Source organism: Cimex lectularius, unplaced genomic scaffold (genome assembly GCF_000648675.2).
Source record: "Cimex lectularius strain Harlan isolate CLEC.00 unplaced genomic scaffold, Clec_2.1 scaffold8, whole genome shotgun sequence".
Taxonomy (NCBI): Eukaryota; Metazoa; Arthropoda; class Insecta; order Hemiptera; family Cimicidae; genus Cimex; species Cimex lectularius.
The window spans coordinates 1,473,013-1,487,600 of record NW_019392656.1 but is presented as its reverse complement, the minus strand read 5'-3'; the positions used below and the strand labels follow the sequence as shown (position 1 = coordinate 1,487,600).

At 34.5% G+C, this 14,588-nt stretch overlaps 1 protein-coding gene across 5 annotated transcripts in view; it reads right to left on the bottom strand.

Moving 5' to 3' along the window:
* The window catches only part of LOC106669699 (prohormone-3), a 71,928-nt gene that overhangs the window by 31,270 nt on the left and 26,070 nt on the right, over positions 1–14,588 (bottom strand). The window lies entirely within an intron of this gene.

The window sequence follows — 14,588 nt, the reverse complement described above, 5'->3', positions numbered from 1 at the left end:
TGGTACCAGTCTGTAATTAGTGTGCCATTTGTTGGGTCGAGTGGGTCTAGGAATGGTAGTTTGTTTTCTGTTTCGACTTCATGCGTGAATTGTAAGCGAGGATGGAAGTTGTTAAAAGTTCTAAGCTACTTCATTCTTGACCACTCCTCACTTCAACAAATTATGAAACCACAGGTCACTAAGAAACACACATAATTCAGTAAATTAAAAACAAAACTTATTGACTAGGACAACTATGCTGATTTAATGAAATGAAGTCAATAAATATTACGTCTGTGATAAAAAAAATTGAGTTGTACCAAAGGTCTAATGTGTAAAATCACAATCTAAAAGTTCTATTTTTGACTTATCCAGTTTATCCTCGTGGGTGGGTAATTTTACTAGGATGGAAAGATGAATCCCGAACCGACGTTTTAATTGTCCGTATAATTGGAATCATAATACGGAATTTATAATATTGTTAATTATTGCGGATCATATGACAGTAAAGTGGCTTATATTCAACGCTATTAATCCTTGGACTTATTCAACGATAAACTTACCCTAGATTAATGGTCAGAAATTCCAAATATATCCTTGTAACTGAGCTCTGAGCAATATTTTCCAATAAAGTACAAGAATATGATTTTAGTTTGCAATCTTTTCCTGGATTATCTTGGAGTCAGTATTACTTCCTGGCGGGCTTTTAAAGGAAGTGCTAATAAAAATATAGTTTATTAAATAGAAATATATATTTTTTGCTATTAAGGATTATAAAAGGAACGTGTTTGGAATGGGGAAATCTACTTTGAAGTGCAGGCTAAAAATAGAAAAGCCAGAGGAAATGAAGTGAGTTGGTATAAGGTAAATCGTATACAGAGGACGTGATCAGATTTTGGTAGATTCTTTGTGTGGGAAGATATATATTAGTTTCTCAAAATGATACAGAAAGATGGTCGGATTTTCTTTTCTGCGAGTTTGGGATTTTCACCGCTCTCAGCCAGAGCTTACAGGGACAGTATAATCTCAGAAAAACGGCGAAAGAGGTTCTTTTGTATTATTGCCAAGTTTTCGCGCTATGTATTTTACTCAATTTTTCTCTCTTTCTGTGTAATTTTTTATGGATATTATTTAAACGTAAAACCTAGTCGTTTGGTCTATCTCATAACATGGCAAAAAGGAGGGGAAATTCGAAAGGTAGGTTGAGATGGGAAGTTGGTGTCTGATTGGATCGAAGTCATGATAGCTCAAGTGGTAAAGCAGCGCGTATTTAGCCGAAGGTCGTGGGTTCGAATCCCGCTCGTGACACTGACTCTTTTATCTCAACCAAAATCTTACATAAAAAGATTAATTAATTGAATGAAGTAATTTGATCAATAGACCACTAAATATAATCGATTCCTTTCCGACACTGAGTGCCGAATCACAAATCCAATCCAGAAAATCCCCATTCTCGACATCCTTTGAGTTAAATAAAACCGCCAGATGATTAAAGAAATTTTCCCAGATTTACCGCGTCCCCCACCCAGTTACAGTTATATTAAAAAAAACAAAAAAAAAAACAATATGACAGCAAGAACAGCAGCACACTTTATGTGAATATGAAATACTTCAATCCTTTTTAAAAAGATAGTTCCTACTCACAGTAAGTTGTTTTGCAACGATCCGGATTTCGAGCCTTTTAGCTCATCATCAGGTTGAAGGACTTCTACAACCACGTCTCTCGACATGAATTGCCAAAGTGAACCGCTGATACCTCCGCCAACGCGACGTTCCAATTATCAGCTGATTTTTTTAATGACGCTCAATTTGAACGTGCGAAACGCGGAAATTATAACACAAATAAATATTAGAATAATAAATACTTAATATTACTATAAATTACTATAAAAATAATAACAATTAAAATAATTAGATTAATTATTTGGATGTTTGATATTATTTATGTACATATTTAAAATGGGAGGTAGATCAAAATCTGTTATATTATTAATGCATTTATCACCATGTTCAATTTTACATTTTTTAATTTCAAATTTCTCAAACCAATCTAGTTCTTTCCCTTTGTTGAAACTATGTAACACTCTTGTATTTAAATTTGAATTGAAATTATGTTTTGTTTCTTTTAGATGGTCCTTAAATTCCGAAAATTTGCTCGATTTAGGCAAGTGTTCTTTTACTCTTGTTTTTATTTCTCTACCGCTTTGTCCTATATATTTAATATCACAATCATTACAATTGAGTTGGTAAACCCCGCTTTTTGCCAAGTTGTCTACTTTGTCTTTAGGTTTTGAGAGGATGTTTTTAAGTGAACCCGTACTTCTAAAAGCTATTCTAAAACCTTCTTGTTTAAAAATTTTACTAACTTTTTCCGATAATTCACCAATGTATGGCAAACAACGGAAACCTAATGATTCATTTGTGGTGGGGTGGCTGAGTCCTATTGTTGATTCGTTTAAAGTTAATTTTTTTATTCTTTTAACTAGCAACCTATCAATAAATATTTCTTGATACCCGTTGTTTTTTGCTAAGGTTTTAATAGTTTTTAATTCTTTTTTATAGTTATCAGGTGTTAGCGGAAGTTTTAACATCCGGTCTATGAGCCAAATGAAACCAGCAGCCTTTTGGGACCATGGGTGGGAAGAATCCGTTGGTATCATAGTATCTGTAGTTATGGGTTTTCTATATACGTCTATTTCTATTAGGTTGTTTATTATGGACAGTTTTAGGTCTAAAAAGTTCAAACAACCATCTTTGCCAATTTCCAATGTAAAATGTATATTACGGTGTAGAGAATTAATTAGTTGGAGGAATTCTTTGAGAGCCTCTAGAACTATCTTTTTAAAAAGGATTGAACACCACGCTCACTCCATCATTTATCATTTCTATGAAATACTTGGTTCAATTTACACCTTAAATAGTATTTTGTCCAATCAACATATGTTTTGTAATTTTCCCAGGCCTTGAAGATGACCCGAATGAAGGTCGAAACGTCGGCGAAAAAAATAAAAAAGGTGTCTTTCTAAACTACCTCATTCTTGATCGCTCCTCACGACTTCAACAAATTTCTGAATTATATTCGGACTTTTTCGTACTCGCGGCATTACACTTGACAACATATGAAAACTATAGAATATCATCTGCAAAAATATATTTCAAAGCTATCGAATATCATCTGCAAAGCATCGATGCTTCAAAACTATCGATAAACTTTCTTTTAAATTATTCATTCAACTAATGCTTCTTTACGACATGTATGGCTTCAACTTGTTTTAATATTAAGAATATTTTCTTGACCTTTGTGTTAAATTACAGTTAGTGCAAAAATTTGTATTAGCTATTTCTTCTTTTAAACAATTAAATCACATAGTTTTTCTCTGTTCCTTCTCCTGAAACTCCCAAAACAATTTTAAAAAATGGTTCCTTCGGTTTACAAATAATAAAAGTTGTAAATTAGTAAGAATTTCAACTTTTTGTTTAAATAAACCCATTTTTTTGGCTTGGAACTTAAAATGGTTGGATTAATAATTATGTGAAAGCTTTGTGTAAAATTAATGATCAAAATACTTATTCCGTATTAAGTAACCTCCAATGTAAATTGTTAACACTGTTATAGCACTATAGCTAATTTAAAATAAATGAATTTTCTATCTTTGTCTTCTTACGTTTCTTTTATTACGAATTACACCGACGCAATGTTATTCATCTATGTGAAACGATAGCCTTCTTATAAGGCCTAGCAGTAAACAGAAAATACGAGGGTTTTAGAACGTCCTGGAATGGTGATGGGATCACTGAGACGGGCTGATGGAAGTAATAAGAAGAGAACTAACCCTGAGGGGTGGAACCGCCCCTTTCCCTCCCGTCAGGATACAGGGTTGGAAATATCTGCCATTGTGTTTTTCTAAGGTAGCATTATTGCTGACGGTATCAAAAGATTAAGGGATAATCGAGAATACCTAGAATCTCTTCGGAGAGTTTATTATTAAGAAGCACAACGGAGAGCATTATTTTCCCTCGAGGATCAAGTCATGTTGCGACAGGCCACCATAAAAACTAATTTTTGAAGTTTTTTATTATATAACTGTAAAACTGAATCGGAATAACAAGAAAATTTTACTGTTTTTAATATGTATAAGTCTAAACCATTATTGTTTCTTTATTTCCATCTGCATATGCCCTTTATACCAATTCTTAAAAAATAAAAATATTTTGCAACAGTTTTCACATTTTTTACTCTATTGATTAACCTGGGCTGAATAGGGAAAGAAAATTAGTTTTAACGGTCGAGCCAACGTCTAATGACCGGTCGAAGCAATTTCAGTTGAACCTATGACACAACCTGTTTTTAGCACGCAAATTGTGTATGCAATTAAATCATTTTAAATCACGCAAATATAAAGTACGGGCAGAAAAAAAGGCATCGGGTAAACACGTAAAAAAATCAGTAAGAAAATTATTCCATAATTTAAAAATAGATCGTGAGACTTCTTCTTGAGGTCAGAGTGATATTGAGCCAGTAGCTTGGTCGTTTCAGATTATTTGTCACTACAAATCTTACATCGAAGCTAATAACAATTGTCATTTATCAATAATATTTGATGTTATGTATGATAATACCGAAACATTGATGTTTTGCCAAGGATGTTCATTATTGCCGCGACATTGGTGATGCATTTCTTGCTTATATTCATTACTGTCCAAAAATCTATGATTTGCTGTGGATGTTTCATAGTTTTAAGACATTTTACTGATGATGACTAAAAGTATAACATCGATCTCGAGCTGCTCATACTATTAATATCGATGGCTATTCCTAGAGAGGCGAGTGGACCGTCTCAAGGTGGTTGTCTGGGTCCAATAATAAAGGTCTGAACGGTAAAGAAAAGGCAGCTAAGCCGGGACGTACTCACCCCCGGACTTAATAAACGTGATCCAGCCCTGTGATTCTAAAAATGGAAGAAACACATCATTAAAAGAAGTCTGTGGACTGGATCGGCAGAAAAGCTCTTACATATCAACAGCACTGTCGATAGGTGGCCCTCGGAGGATCTGTCCCGTAGAAGAATGGTCATCCTCATCCGGTTAGGAATAGGCCATGCGAGGTTGACACAAGCACATTTACTTTTGGGCCAAAGCCCGCGTATGTATCCGGCAAGTAGAGAAAGGTCATTCGATGTATCCCATCTAATGAAGGGTGCAACTCCTTGGCTCTATATAGAGAGCGCGTAGGATGCCACCCGAAATGAGAATTGTGCTTGAGCACGTCAGACAAGGAGGGAACATCCAAGGTTTATGGTTTAGTAATGATGGTTTTGTGTCCCTGGCGAGTGTTGAGTGCGAATGTATTTATTAGCGTGAATTTGTAGTGTGAGAGGGTCGATGGCGGAATATTGAGTACCCTCAATTAGGTTAGTTATATTTTGTTAATATGTGTGGAGGGTGATGGAGGAATTCGAGTACAACACCCTAATTTAGTGAATTGTTGTGAAATAGTATGTAAATAGGAAATAATTTAAGAATAAACGGATTTGCGTTTAGGAACTTATTGAATTGGGTCCGAAATGACTTGGTTGATTTTAGCACCAGGAGCCCAGACTAGGTGGCTGGACGGATAAGACAAGTCCCCGAATGCCGACTCCCGGGGTGGGTGAATTTCGAGGTCTACCATTAATTATTTAAATTACCAATGCTGGAATTACCGGTAGACTGCGAAAAGTGATCGGCCCAAATCTGTGCGTGTGCGAAGAATTGTGCTTATATAAATCAGAACAATGTAATTTTTTAAGAGAGAGAGAGAGAGAGAGAGAGAGAGAGAGAGAGAGAGAGAGTGATGTTTAGTCGCAATAAATGTTTATAAATTGTTGTTATCGATTTCGCGAGGTGAACATGAAGCTTGCTGGCTGAGGAGGTTAGTGTGCTGTTTATGCAATCTAGTCCTTTTCTAAGTTTGTCAATCCTTTTTGTCCAAAAATATAATATGAATTAGAATAATTAATTTCAAAGATTGTATAATCGATGCGGATTATAGCTGCAAATGCGTTTAAGTTTAACTCCATGAAAAGTTTTTTTCTTCAACATAAATGGGAACATAAACCCACCAATGTAGATGGCGAAAAGCCAAATCGTATTTGATCGAACAAAACAGCGTGGATAGGCAGATAAAAACGATCGGAAACTACCGGAAAAAACTATTCCATTTTAACCAGCTCGTTAGATTTATTCTGTCCTGTTAGTTGCAATATCACACAGAATAATTTGTATTCATATTTTTTTATCGTTTATGTAAGAAGTTTCATATTGAAGCATCCTGTTGGATGATAAATTTGGTGAAGTCCATCTTGTGATTAATGAGGATTTGGCGTCTCCTCGACATTCTCTGCCAGATGGTATATTTAGTCAGAATTATGCTACTATTTGGAAGCTGTCTGAGAGATGATTAGCTAGAAAAACTAAACAAATGAGGAAGAAACTGTCGCTTAATACAGCTCTATTATTCTAGACTAGATTTTTGATTATTTCGTCGTTGATTTATGATTTATTATTTTATTTCTGAAGCAAAACCATTTATTTTGTCCCTTTTTGTTGTACCGAGATTTATGATGCTTGCTCGACTAAAACAAATTCGATGTCAGAAGCTTGTTGAGCTGACCAAGATTCGAAAGACTGTTTACAAAGTCTAACGGCCAACACTAAAATATAATAGGACAAGTTAATATTGTTGCAAAGTTTTGCTTTAAAAGCCTGCCGGTATATATCATAAATAGGAAGGGTTTTGTATAACCTGCCCGTTATATCGATTGTGCCAGAGTTTCTAGGTGACGTCCATTTGAAAAGCAAATTCGCATTACCGAGCAGACAGGAAAATGGAGAGTTGCCGTTCGATAAATTATTGCCGGCTGTATCTTCTTTTGTTAACTTTACTGTCCGAAAAGTTGAATCGGCGTGAATGCATAGAAATTTGATAGATCCTAGGATTCTATTTGATAGTACAAAAAACTTCCAAAATTTTCTACCCTGCCTCAAATTGAAGCTGATCTATTAACATAAAACACGCTTGCAGAAAGAACATAAATAGAGTTAGCGAAACGAAAGTCCGATTTAACATCAACAATATTAGCGATTGATAAGTTAACGTTTATTTCAGAACATCTTCCCAGAAATGTTAATAAATTTATAATCGTATTTGATGGCAGCAATACGTCACGGATTAAAGTAAATAAAAATGCATGGTGGGTGTTAATAAGAAATATAGCTATGATGATAATGATGATGTGTTCGGATGTTTCCATGTTTAGAGAAAGAACGTGTACATGTCAAAAACGACCAGTTTAATAATTGATATGTAAAATCGATAATTGCCAGAGACCGTTTTATCCTTTTGCCCCTTATATTACGGGTTGTTTTGTGTGTGTGTGTGTGTGTGTGTGTGTGTGTGTGTGTGTGTGTGTGTGTGTGTGTGTGTGTGTGGGTGGGTGGATGGGTGGGTGGGTGTGAAAGTACCCGATAAATAATTGTGTCCGATTCTCCGAAGAAAAATCTGTAGAAAAATGGATTCGTATCTTCTGGAAGAACGCAGAAAATAATAATGTATAGAGGGAAAAAGTATTACTTGCTCTTCTTCGTTTACCACATTCGCCCAAAACCCACTTTATTTCTTCGTTTCAATCATATTATTGTTAAATTTAAAAAAATAAATAAAAAAGGAAATGTCCTGCAAAAGTTGAAAATTTGTACAAACATGTAAATGAATTAGATTATAGCAAAAATATACGATCAACGTCTGCAAACCTTTTTAAATAATTAAGTTTGATCGGTAGTTAGCCTGTGTGTTATTTTATCCACCGTGTTCTTTTTATTCGTTTCAAAAATTTGAAGAGACGACGTGGTATTTGACGAACAAAGTTTGGAAAAAATGTCGAAGTTTCTTATTTATTATGATTTGTTGATTCATATTTGTTCATCTCTGCAAATGTGTGTTCTTATTGTACAATTCTAATGTTTTAAAGCGTGTTTATTTTTCATCCTTATCAGACTTGCTGTCGTGTTAAAGATGTTTATAGACTCAAAGTTTTTAAGTGTCTTATGTACGCATTTTTTACCTCGTATAATTATTTTTTATTTATTTGTTTATTTATTTATTTATTTATTTTTTGACTGGGGCTTCCGACATCAAGGTCATTTCAGCCCCCAAGTCCCTATTCTATTTACCCTTTCAAACACTACCTTCATACAAATAAATACATTCATACACATAAATACATCCACACAGTACACTCATTCCGTCTGGTAGGTGGAGCACTTAATATTCCTCCACCGACCGATACTTAAACTAATCTAGATTGGGCTCGATGGAGTACTTTTATAAATATTCCGCCATCGACCCCGAACACACACACTTACGCACAACAACGTTACACAACGTTCGAGGGGCGATGATGACATTATATTTCACCCTCACCCCTCGCCATTCATGCTAATAAATACATGCACTCAGACAAAACATACAGGCACACAACACATAAGACATATTATGTACAATTTAAAAAAAAAAAAAAAAAATTCCCCCACAATATCGTGACCTCGATCCACTCGGACATCAACTCCCCCTCATCACTAAAGCTCTCCGTCGCCATTTCAATTGTCGTCGAGAATCCAAACCGATTACACGACATTTGAAAAATGGCAAAAGGAGGGAAAACTCATAAGGTGGGGTTGAGATGGGGAGTTGATGTCCGAGTGGATCGAGGTCACGATAGCTCAGGTGGTAGAGCAGTGGCGTATCTAGCCGAAGGTCGTGGGTTCGAATCCGTCTCGTGCCATTAACTTTTTTTCATCTCAACTAAAAACCTTAATTAATTGTCATGTATCACTTGGTCAAGCGGACCACGAAATTAGTGAATTATATCCTAAGTTATTTCATGATATATTGGTTGGATATAGGTTAGATTTTCAGTTTTTCAATATTTTGTACGTTTTGTTTTCAATTCGCGTTTTTTCGCGTTGATTTTTACTACGTTTTTTGTCTAAAAGATGTCCAATAAATCCTGTCTTTGTTTATTTTGTCAGTTTTAATTCTTTTTATGTTAATTAGTGTTTTTACTATGATTTGTGTGTTCGTACAATTTTCTTGTTATGTGTGTTACGTGTGTTATTTTTTTTTTTTTGCTTATTATTAGTTTGCTTTCTGTCCGTAGTGGAATGTGTTTATATATCTCGCAATTTTCAAGCATGTCCGTTTTTGTCTTTTCTACTTGGCAGTTAATTTTCATTTCATGTTATTTGGTAGTTTCATTTTGATTTTTGTTTGTACATTTTCTCGCGTTGTGTGAGTTACTGCACCTGTATAGCCCTTAATAATCGAATACGCTGATTTTTGTGTTCTGGGTTGTTGTTTTTCATGTTTTTTAATGTTTTACAGAATGCAAATACGACAAATTGGTAGATATAAATGATATCAAAAGGATAAAGCACAAAGCAAGCAACGTTTGTACTAATGACGTCGTAGCAGAACAAACTGGCAACTGTTTTATTTTTAATTGCTTGTGTGGTTTTGAAATTTTAATTAAAAAAAACAAATAACACTGTTGAGTGTCTGTTTTAAAAAAAGCCTTTTTTTGTAGGGAGGCCAATTGTCAGTTAGATTAGGTGTTACTCTCTGGCCAGTCGCACCGCAGGGAACGGGTAAATAACTTGCATTTCAGCTGACGGCAAAATTTACAGGGCTCGTCGAGCATCATCTGCCGTTTAGGGTTGAAACTTTTGGACAATTATTCAACCGAGGGTGATATTTTAAAATGGAACCCATTCGAGCTTTTAGAAAGATGGATGGATGGAAGTTTTTTTCTGGGGTACGAGACCAAACTCTTTCTTTATTATGGAGCAGATCCATCGAAAATACTGCATCCTGGGTGCGGTACTCTAATTTTTAATAAAAACATATTATGCTAATAAATAAATCTCATTAAATGATAAGAATATGCCGTTTAGGGAAGTGGACCGACTTAAATTTCATATGGATCGATTATCGAAAACGTTGAGATATTACATAACTTCCATTGCAAAAATAGATGAAAATTATAACGCACGGTAAAATCGAGTTGGAAATTGGAACTGAGAAGATTGGAAGAAGATTCTTCACAGTTCTTCAGAGCTGCCAATTCTTCCTTCGTCTCGTGTCAAACGTACTAACGGAAACGCCTCTTTTCGCCTTAAGAGTCTTCAATTATTCAGGTCCGCCTCACACATTTTTCCTTGGACACTACATCATGCGAGGTAAATGAAAAAATTATATTGCGTTCCATGGCAGAACCAATGACCTGACGCCGGAACCTGGGTCTACGCGACATAGAGGAAATAAGAAAGTAGACATGTTGGCCAAAAAAAGATCCATCCTCTAGGCCCCAACCCTATTGTAGCCTAGCACCTTACCAAGGATACTTTCAAAAATGGATCTTCAATGAGTGAATGTCCATCAGCAAAACTTACAAAGCAACAGAACCAGGATTCTGGTTGGGCACCTGACAAGACAGCCCTTAAAATAGTATGTACACTGGATAGTAGACCTGGCAGAAGAGATAGTGTGCAAATACTGCCAGGAAGAAGAGGAGACCGCAGAACACATCTATGTTTTTGTGAGGGTCAATAGAAAAGGTGCAAGCAAGTTCCTGCACCTTAGTGTTCCTTACAACCGCTGGCAAGGCGTGATGTTGACTAACAACCTTACGCTGGCCAATGAGTTATAAAACAAATATAGAGGAGCAAAATAGATTTACTATGGTCGAGGTGCTACCAGTACAAGGAGTATTTTAGGACCCACCGTCAGTATATACCGTAGACATGACTATGCTTCCTGAAACGATCCTTACCACGATGTGCATGATGCCGCCATCCTTTTCTCTCATAAATATCCAGACATCTGCACATGTCACATCCCTTGAGCAGTTGTTCAAGCGGTGGAAGATGACAATAAACATAGAAAACTGTGAACATAACACATTCACCACTGATAGGATAATAAAAAATAAGAGAATAACCTCTGCTCCCATCTGCCACAACAGTATCCACCTCCTACCAGCTAATGTAGTCCGCTATCTTGAGTTATACATTGACAAATGACAGACATTTCATATATCCTAAAAAGTTGTTGTATAAACGATCAAAACCGACTATTTACATAACTATTTGGAGACCCATTTGGACATAAGGCTTCAAACTTTGAGGTTCAACAAAACATTCCAACCTCCAACTTATCTAATCCCTACAATTAAAAACCCTTCAAACCATTGTCAACATATCCAAAATAATAAATATATCCAACCTTACCATCCACAATGGTCTTAATATTTAATATGTCCTTGAAGTAGAGAAAACCCGCTACATGAAGTTATACAAATAATTATCCAGTCATGCAAACCCTCATCTCAGAAACTTTGAATAAATGCATAAATTTGCAGAATAATTACAGTAATTACTTTGATTAATTGGAACAGCTCAACATATAATAGATTAATATATTTTCTGTTTTTATTTTTTATTTATTTTTTGCTTTATGCTTCAAGATATTATCAAATTTACTTAAGTACAGCAATTGGCGCAGGTGTAAATAAAAAATAGAAAAAATGTATCAAGCAGTAATTTCAATTTTATCTTTATTTTTTATTGTTTAGGGTTATTTTATGTGAAATGAATAGCGCAGTTTGATTTTTGTCGTTGTTAAATATACCTTATTATTTCTTTGCATCTTATTGATTTTCCGTCCAATGTTCTTTTCTCTGTCTTGGCATCTGTTACTGTGTATGATAATTTTCTATAGTGAGTCTTTTCCTCTTGTTTACTGGTTTGTCGATTGTGTCTGTAGCCTTTGTTGTGTGCTATGTTGTTGCGTTTTTTAAATTTTTTTAGCCTTGTCGATGTTTTATTCCAGTTTTCATATTACGTTTTAAGGTTTTTATATTGTATTTATTAAACAGATGTGTAGTTTATAAGGGAAACCACTTTGCACTCGGCTTAAATATTAAAAAAAACGAGTACAGAGAGAAATCAAATTTGATTCCACTTTTATGAACTATTCTCAAAAAGAGGGGCTATAAAAGCATTTAGAGTGTACTAACTACCTTCATAGTTTTAAATACAAATACTTTAGTTCTTGTCTGCTAGTAGGAGTTTTCCTGAAAAGAGCAAAAGTTTGTACGTCTAATAATGTAAAATTGTAAACAATTTTTGTATTTTCATAAAAACAATTATTATTTGTAAAATAAGTAGGTAATTTCTTTTGAAAACCGACTGAAGTACGTTCTTTGATATAAAGGTTCACGATTAAAATTGTTTTTTTAAATCTAATAAGTCTTAAAATGAGGCTTTTCATTTGAATTAGACCAAAGATTCAACTTTTCAAACACAAAAGCTTAATACGATTTTCCAAGCGTTTAAACGCCTATTTTTCAGAAGTCACGGATCACTATGATAAAATGGGGTGCAGAAAACAAAGGAAAACCGGTAAAAAGAGTTGAAATTAATTTAGATCTGTAGCGGGAAATATAAAAAAAAAACCTGTTCCCTTGTTCTCGTCTTCCGCCTCTGCTATCTTTTTCGCGCACCTTCGCGGCCGTGGTCTTTCCTGCTTTTCAACCATTCTGACAGCCTGTTTATTACATTTTCCCATCAACTCCGCTCTGGTGAATTTTCATTTCACGCCATTACTCAGAACTGGTCTTAGCTGTGAAGCTTTGGACCGTTCTTCTGGAAATTGTGGTTGCAATCTCGACGAAAACGACTGTCTCTTTCGCAAAATGAAATATATTATTTAAATAGGTTTTTAATATAATAAATTACTTGAGAAAACAATATTCTATATAATTAAAAATTAAATTAATTAAAATGCTACTTTTCTGAAGACGTAGTTTTGACAAATCCAGCCTTTGCCTATGCAAAAATTGTTTAGCAACAACCTACACGTAATCTAGCCCTCTTCCTAATTTAAATAATTCAATGACAGTTAATATTTTGCAAATTTGAATATAAAAAAACTTATTTTCAACTAGCTTGTCCAGAGGGGTTATAAATAATAAGGTACTTCTTGCCTTTTCATTAAAAATCCCAATGCTCTATAGAAAATTGGTTATTAGTTCCAAACACGACATATTTTTATAATAGCACTTAGTTGAAAAACAGGAGAAAAATTCAAATTGGAAACGACTTGGTAGCCAACCAATTTCTGAGGAGAAACCGATCAGAATTTCCATTTTTATAGGGCTGACGCTCAATTATTGTAAATTGGAGTTTATACCTGAATAAGGTAAGTGCCAATTAATTGTAGCAAAAAGAAAAGTTAAAAGGTTAAAAGTGACTACCAATATTTTTAATTGCAAACTCTGTACAGTCTGTACTGACATACCTATACACCCACATCACGAACTTCGCAAATTCTGACCCTATCCTTTCAGCAGAAGCAATTCAAAACATGTCAGACAGGCATGTCATTTCGGCTTGGAATATCTGATTTAAAGGCACAACTTAGTATTTTGTTGTAATGTTATTTTTTAGATTAATTTTTTTTATGTAAGGTCTTGGTTGAAATGAAAAAGTTAGTGTCACGAGCGGGTTTCGAACCCACGAACTTCGGCTCAATACGCCGCTGCTCTAAACACTTGAGCTATCGTGACAACAGGTTATTAATAATAACACAGAATAATTATAACAGGTCCTGGGTTCGAATCCCGCTCGCGACACTAACGTTTTCATCTCAACCAAGACCTCACATTAAAGAAAATATTAATTACAATAAGTAATTTGGGCAATTAGGCCACTAAACATAAATGGATTATTATTTTTTAGTTTGGCCTATAATTTGTTCGTTTGCTCTAACCACTTAAGCTATCTTGACAACAGGTTGTTAACAATAAAACAAAATGATTATAACAGGTCAAGGGTTCGAATCCCGCTCGTGACACTAACTTTTTTCATTTCAACCACGACCTCACATTAAAAAAAAAGAATAATTAATTACGATAAATAATTTGGGCAATTAGACCACTAAACATAAATGGATTATTATTTATTAGTTTGGTCTATTATTTTTTGATTTGCTCTAACCACTTGAGCTGCAGTAACAACAGGCTATTAATAATAAAACAAAATGATTATAACAGGTCATGCGCTCGAATCCCGCTCGTGACACTAATTTTTTTCATTTCAACCACGACCTCACATTAAAAAAAAAGAATAATTAATCACGATAAATAATTTGGACAATTAGACGACTAAACATAAACGGATTATTATTTTTTAGTTTAGTCTATTATTTTTTGGTTTGCTCTAACCACCTGAGCTATCTTGACGACAGGTTATTAATAATAACACAGAATAATTATAACAGGTCCTGGATTCGAATCCTGCTTGGGACACTAACTTTTTCATCTCAACCAAGATCTTACGTTAAAAAAAAGAATAATTAATTAACATAAGTAATTACTAAAACATTATTATTTTTTAGTTGGGTCATTTCCGATTTTCCTTGCAGTTTTAGTTATCTTCAGTCTGCTAAAATTTTGTTAAATATTAATTGAAAAGTTTCGTTATAAAAGAACAGATCAAAACCATCCATATTA